The following is a 6,318-nucleotide window of genomic DNA, read 5'->3' as shown; positions in this document are numbered from 1 at the left end:
TCCCTGGGCTGGATACAGGCAGCTCAGACCCTGAAGGGAAAGGGAAAGGAAAAGGGGCCATCTGGGATTAAAAACTGGGACCTCTGCCATCATAAGCAAGAATCACAGCCCTGGCACAAGCAGCCAGCTGGGTGCAGCCCCACCACGGCCACTGTCTCCTTGTAGAAGCAGGCAGGGCTGGAAAACTCCTGCCACCCCCAAGGCTGTCATCAGGGCTTGTGGTTTCCAGCCCTGTCCATAGCTCTGCTGAAGACACAGAGGGAAGACCCATATCAGCAAGGGCCAGACTGCCATGCGTAGACCCTGAGATGGTGCAGAGTCACTTGGAAGAACTGGATGCCTTTAAGTCGGCAGGCCCGGATGAGCTCCATCCGAGGGTGCTGAAGGCACTGGCCGACATCATTGCAGAGCCACTGGCGGGAATATTCGAATGCTCGTGGCGCACGGGCCAAGTCCCGGAGGACTGGAAAAGAGCCAATGTGGTCCCCATTTTCAAGAAGGGGAGGAAGGAGGACCCGGACAACTATAGGCCAGTCAGTCTCAACCCCATTCTCGGCAAAATCTTTAAAAAAATTATCAAGGCTCACATTTGCTAGAGCCCGGCAGGACAAATTATGCTGAGGGGAAACCAGCATGGGTTCGTAGCACGGGTTAGTAGCATGGGTTCGTAGCAGGTAGATCATGCCTGACTAATCTAGTCTCTTTTTATGTCTAGGTTACGAAACGCCTGGACACAGGAGGAGGGGTGGGTGTCGTATACTTAGACTTCAGGAAGGCCTTCGATACGGTATCCCACCCCATACTGGTGAACAAGTTAAGAGGCTGTGACTTGGATGACTACACAGTCCGGTGGGTGGCGAATTGGCTGGAGGGTCACACCCAGAGAGTGGTGGTGGATGGGTCGGTATCGACCTGGAAGGGTGTGGGCAGTGAGGTCCCGCAGGGCTCGGTCCTAGGACCGATACTCTTCAATGTCTTCATCAGTGACTTGGACGGGGGGGTGAAATGGACCATGGCCAAGTTTGCAGATGACACAAAACTGGGGGGAGAAGTGGACACGCTGGAGGGCAGGGAACAGCTGCAAGCAGACCTGGACAGGTTGGACAAGTGGGCAGAAAACAACAGAATGCAGTTCAACAAGGAGAAATGCAAAGTGCTGCACCTAGGGAGGAAAAATGTCCAGAACACCTACAGCCTAGGGAATGACCTGCTCAGCAGCATGGGAGCTGTGACAGTTGAAAACTATGCCTGTGTGATAAAGGAGCTTGCCGAAGGCTCTATGAAGCTTAGACCAAGTGTTTTTCTGTATTTGTTTAGATATTAAGCTATATGTTGTTGTCTAAAAGCCTAATTAAAGTTTAAGATGTATTAAGTAAGGCCTAGTAAATTTAGCAAAGCCTTGAAATAGTAAGGCCCTGTGGCGTAGTTAAAATTACCTTATCAAAGGAATGCAAGGCTTGTACTGCTAATTGGTCAGTCTAAGGACAGTTGAAGTAAAAGGAATCTGAGTGGTTGTACGTTATCAGTATCATTCAGAAGCTTTAAATTGGCTGAAATATCTGGAAACCATTCAGAAAGAAGATACAGCTCTGTGAAAAGGATTAGTTAGCTGTTGTCTGGATCAGTGGGCCCGTGGACCTCGAGGAGCCCAAGGACTGCATTCCAGGGTCCTTCCCAGTACTCTTCAGACAGCACTGTTCAGGGACGCCTGACTTCACTGAACTTTGTGGAAAGAGAAGCTTGCTGTGTATCAGGCATCAGAGGGGACTGCCGATAAGTTGCCGGCACAAATTGCTTTTGTCTGTCGTTGTTTGTTTTGTTACTACGTGTAGTTGTGTTTTTGTTAAGTCGATAAATCTTTCTTACCTTTCTACCCTTGACCGCGCTCTCAATCCTGAACCCTCCGCAGGCGGCTGGGACATAAATTGGCATCAAGACCAGGATTGAGAGGCTCTGGTCTGGAGAGAAAGAACAGAATGGAAGGAGATGCATGGGCCCCGTTAGTGGCTTTGCTTAAGGAAGTGACAGGGATGGAGAATCCTGGGTGGGATAAGGATAGGTTGAGACCTGCCTGGAGTGACCCGGGAACTGTACTCAATCTTTGGGCTAGGTTTGCTGTAGCTGTCCGGGGTAAACCCAGGAAGGGGTGCCTGTCATGGCTGCTGGCAACATGCCTGCGGTTAGGGGCCGAAGAGAATGCCCAGCTCCGTTAAGAGGTCACCTGGCTGTGTAAGGAGTTAAAAGACATGAGAAATTCCAACAGCGTGGTGTGCAAGGCTGTGAGAGCTATGCAGAGCTGCTTGAAAACATTAAAACAGAAGAAAAGAAAAATTATGATCCCGCGTGTGGCTACTCCCCTCCAGAAGAAAGTGCAGTTAGCACAGTCTATGAAGCGATCCTCCCACAAGTGTCTGTAGTCACCTGGCTGTGTAAGGAGTTAAAAGACATGAGAAATTCCAACAGCGTGGTGTGCAAGGCTGTGAGAGCTATGCAGAGCTGCTTGAAAACATTAAAACAGAAGAAAAGAAAAATTATGATCCCGCGTGTGGCTACTCCCCTCCAGAAGAAAGTGCAGTTAGCACAGTCTATGAAGCGATCCTCCCACAAGTGTCTGTAGAGAGATAAACCAAAAGTTAAGCTCTGGGAAGATCAAAGGGATAAGATTGATGGAGAGGAGGAGATTTATGATGAGCCTGGTGCTGAAACACCCCTGTAGGTTCCTGCCCAGAGGGAGGAACCTAGCCAGGTCTTCCCCGCCCCGAGGGAGAAACTCAGCCAAATTTTTCCCATAGGGATAACTCATTCAAGGCCGCAAGGAGAGAATCCCCGAACAGAGCTGAATTCCTTTACCTGTGCAGAGATTAAAAATATTCGAAAGCAGCAGAAGTCCAAGCCAGGAGAGCCAGTAATAAACTGGCTAGTTCAAATGTATAGTGAAAAAGCATTTGCAATTTTAGTGAACAGAGCCAAAGCGGCAAAAATAGTTCTGCACCCTGAGCTCCAGTTAAATCAGTTTGCAGGAAGTAATGAAAATGTTACTTTGTTTTCTTCTGCGCACCAAGCCACTGCAGCTAGTTATGGTAATATAGAAGAAGAGCTTAACCCTGCCTCTTGGGCATGGGCCAATTTAGAGGAGGCTGTCTGCCCCTTGTATCTCTTATCACTAATTGAAATCATTCATGCAGCGGTTTAGACTCACACGCCAGATGCAGAAGTCATGACAGCACCATTGTGGAGGAGGTTTTGCCGAAAAGCACCAACAGAGCGCACCTTAGCTTTGTTGGCCTTGGAGCCAAAGGCGGTGAATCACCTGGTAAGAGATGCGATCCGGCGATTAGTTTAGCTTTTACCCATTTTGCAGAAGCCAAGGCTTATCAAGCTGATGAAAACTGCCAAGGCCATGGCAGTGGCCTCAGTGAAAGATAAACCCCCTGATTCCCAGAATTGTTAAGAAAAGCCAGGAAAGGCCGGCCCAAGACTCCACAAGCAAAAATGTGGAAAGACTTGTTAGCTGCCTGTTTCAATGAAGTACAAATCAATAGACTGCCCTCCAATGTCTTGAGAGGGCTAAGGGCTAAACACTGTACCAAAAAGGGAAGCTCAAAAGCAGAGCCGTCAGCACCACCAGCAGAATCACCGAAGGGATTCTCTGCCCTGAGGGCAGAACTGTCAACATTTTCTCAGGCACCTGCGGGGCTGCCAGCCTTTACCCTGCCTGATCATGTGGCCTAGGGAGTCCAGCCGGCCCAACCCCCAAAGAAAGGAGCCACAATGGGGGCAGTAGCACGCCGGGGACTGGTATCTAAAGTTAATATTGGCCCCTTAATTCGGATACCTGTACAGATTCAGTTAAGTAAAAGTGAAAAGTCAATTGATATGCTATTAGACATGGGTGCTCAGATTTGCATTTTAAATTCCACAGATTAGAAAGGGGAGAAAGGAACCCCTTATCAAATAATTAGAGTCGGAGGCACCAGACGACCAGGACATCTAGTCTGAGCAACCTTCATGTTACCTAATAGTTTAAGTTAACAGTGGCCGCAGTAATACTTAAAGGGGGACCAAGCTTACTGGGACTTAATGTACTAAGAAGACAGAGGTTTGCCCTTGAACAAGAGAATTAGCAGTTTGAGTGCGCAGTGCTTTACCGAGAACCAGAAGAAACAGCTATAACAGCTGTAACTCAATGTAGCATGATCCCACTAACCCTGCCTCCCATGAAAGGAGTACACAGACCCCAGTATCAAACTCCCCCCCGAGGCCACCCAACCTATTCAGTGTAGGTTGGTGTAGGCCAGCAGCTAAAAGATGAGACTGCTGTTCGAACCCACTCTCCATATAACAATCCATTGTGGCCAGTGCGCAAGCCAAATACAGGGTGGCAGTTGACTATTGACTTTCGAGCTTTGAATGCTAATACTGACCCCTTGATGGCTGCCATCCCATCACTACCAGACTTGACAGAAAGAAACCAGTGTTATAAGCCTGCATGGATAGAATCTATTAGTATCAAAGATATGTTGCAAAGCTACATGTTTGTAGCTGTAGAAGTTGCCACAGAAATTAAGTTCACCCGCGCCTCAGTAAGAACTACAGTCCAGGACACTTGTGCAGCACCGGAAACTGCTAGCTGTGTATCCACCACCTATAGAACTACAGAACGATAATGGCCCTCACTTCCACAATCATCTTGTGTATGACTGGACCATGAAACATAGCATGTTATGGACATATCACATCCCAAACCATCCATAGTCTAACGGACTGGTAAAGTGAGCCAATGACATCCTCAAATGCAATTTGCAGGTAGCTGCTGGCCCAGCTCTTAAAGACTAGGACTTGCACCTGGATTGAGCTATCAATTGGGCCAATAACTGACCCCATCCAGGAGGTAGCTCCATGCAACAAGCCTTTGGATTGGGTGGTCCCTGCGAGCCAGCAATAGAGCGACCTAGAGGCAGTGACCTGAGAAAGCTCCAGGCAGGAGATTGGGTAGTAGTGAAGCATCCTCAAAGAAATAAATGAGAGGGGACACTATTAGCCAAAGGAATGCATAACACATAGTGGGTATTTAAGTCAGATTCACCTAACGGGAGCCAAGCTCCTTGTTGTCTTGTTCCCACAGATTAGATCTGTTCACAAGTGCAGCCATAGCCATTTCTAATTGAGCCTGCCACTGAAGACAAGTCCTGCTCTGTGACCGGTCCGAATTGACTGGCATCATGAAGTAGTAGACTGTTATGAACGTACTCTTTTTATTAATGCCTTGTTGTGTGTCCTGGATAGGGCATGTCTATTATCCTTCTTATTATCCAAATATTAATGAACTTGCTCCTGAACACCTCAAGGAGTGGCCTGACCCTAAAGAGCATCCCCCGGAAACATGTTCAGATAGCCTTCATGTGGTCCAGCTGCAGGATCCATACTGGAAGAAACCTGCCACCCTGGAGCAAGTGAAGTGCTGGTCTCTGAGTAGAAGAAACAGGATAGTTGACTGGCAAGGTGGTAACTGTCAGTGCACCTGTGGCACCAGTTATTATCTTGGGTTCATTCCCTACCTGAAGGCTGGAATGGCTAACTGTGGGAGGGGAAGTGATTGTTGTAGCTCTGCCCGTTTGAGAGTTTGTTGTTACATACTTCCTGAGGGGAACCCCATTGAGCTCAACATCCCTGAGTTTGTGTCCCCAGTAGTGCATTCTTCATCTGTTCAGCCTCTTGAGCCACTGCATTTATGACAGAATCTGCCCCCTCCCATTCCTATGGCTGACAACACTCTTCAGCAATGGTGTAAAGCCCATCAGGTGTGGGGGGAGGGCGCATTACAGGTTAGAACAGAGTTATTACATGGTTTGTGAATCATACCTATACAGAAGTGTGGTAGAATAGTACCCACTTTAATATAACCAGAAGGAAGCTGTATCCGCAAGTCTCCACCACTTATCCTCATCCTTTTATACCAGTGGGGTTCCTGAAGCAAATCAGTGCTATGATTCTGCCAGGGCAATGCCATTTCATTAACCCAATACACCATCATCCCCATGAGTGACAGTGGGAGCTCTTTCGCTCTCTGAGAGGTAAAGCATAGTTACAAGCTCCCCAAGAAGGAAGGATAAATGTGATCTGTGAGAAAACAGGATGTTCACTACTATCTCTGGCTGTTCCCCCATGGGAGGCCCCGACACAGCCTGTTTATAACTCCACACCCTGGTAGAGGTCACAAATTAAAATCCCAACCCTCCTAAATGCTTTGTTGTTCACTGCCTGAGTGTCGTTCAGACCAGAACAATAGTATGTTCAAGCTACTTTTCCAAACTGTTC

Source organism: Alligator sinensis, unplaced genomic scaffold, assembly GCF_000455745.1.
Source record: "Alligator sinensis unplaced genomic scaffold, ASM45574v1 scaffold1186_1, whole genome shotgun sequence".
Classification (NCBI taxonomy): Eukaryota; Metazoa; Chordata; order Crocodylia; family Alligatoridae; genus Alligator; species Alligator sinensis.
Note: the sequence above shows the minus strand (reverse complement) of the source record.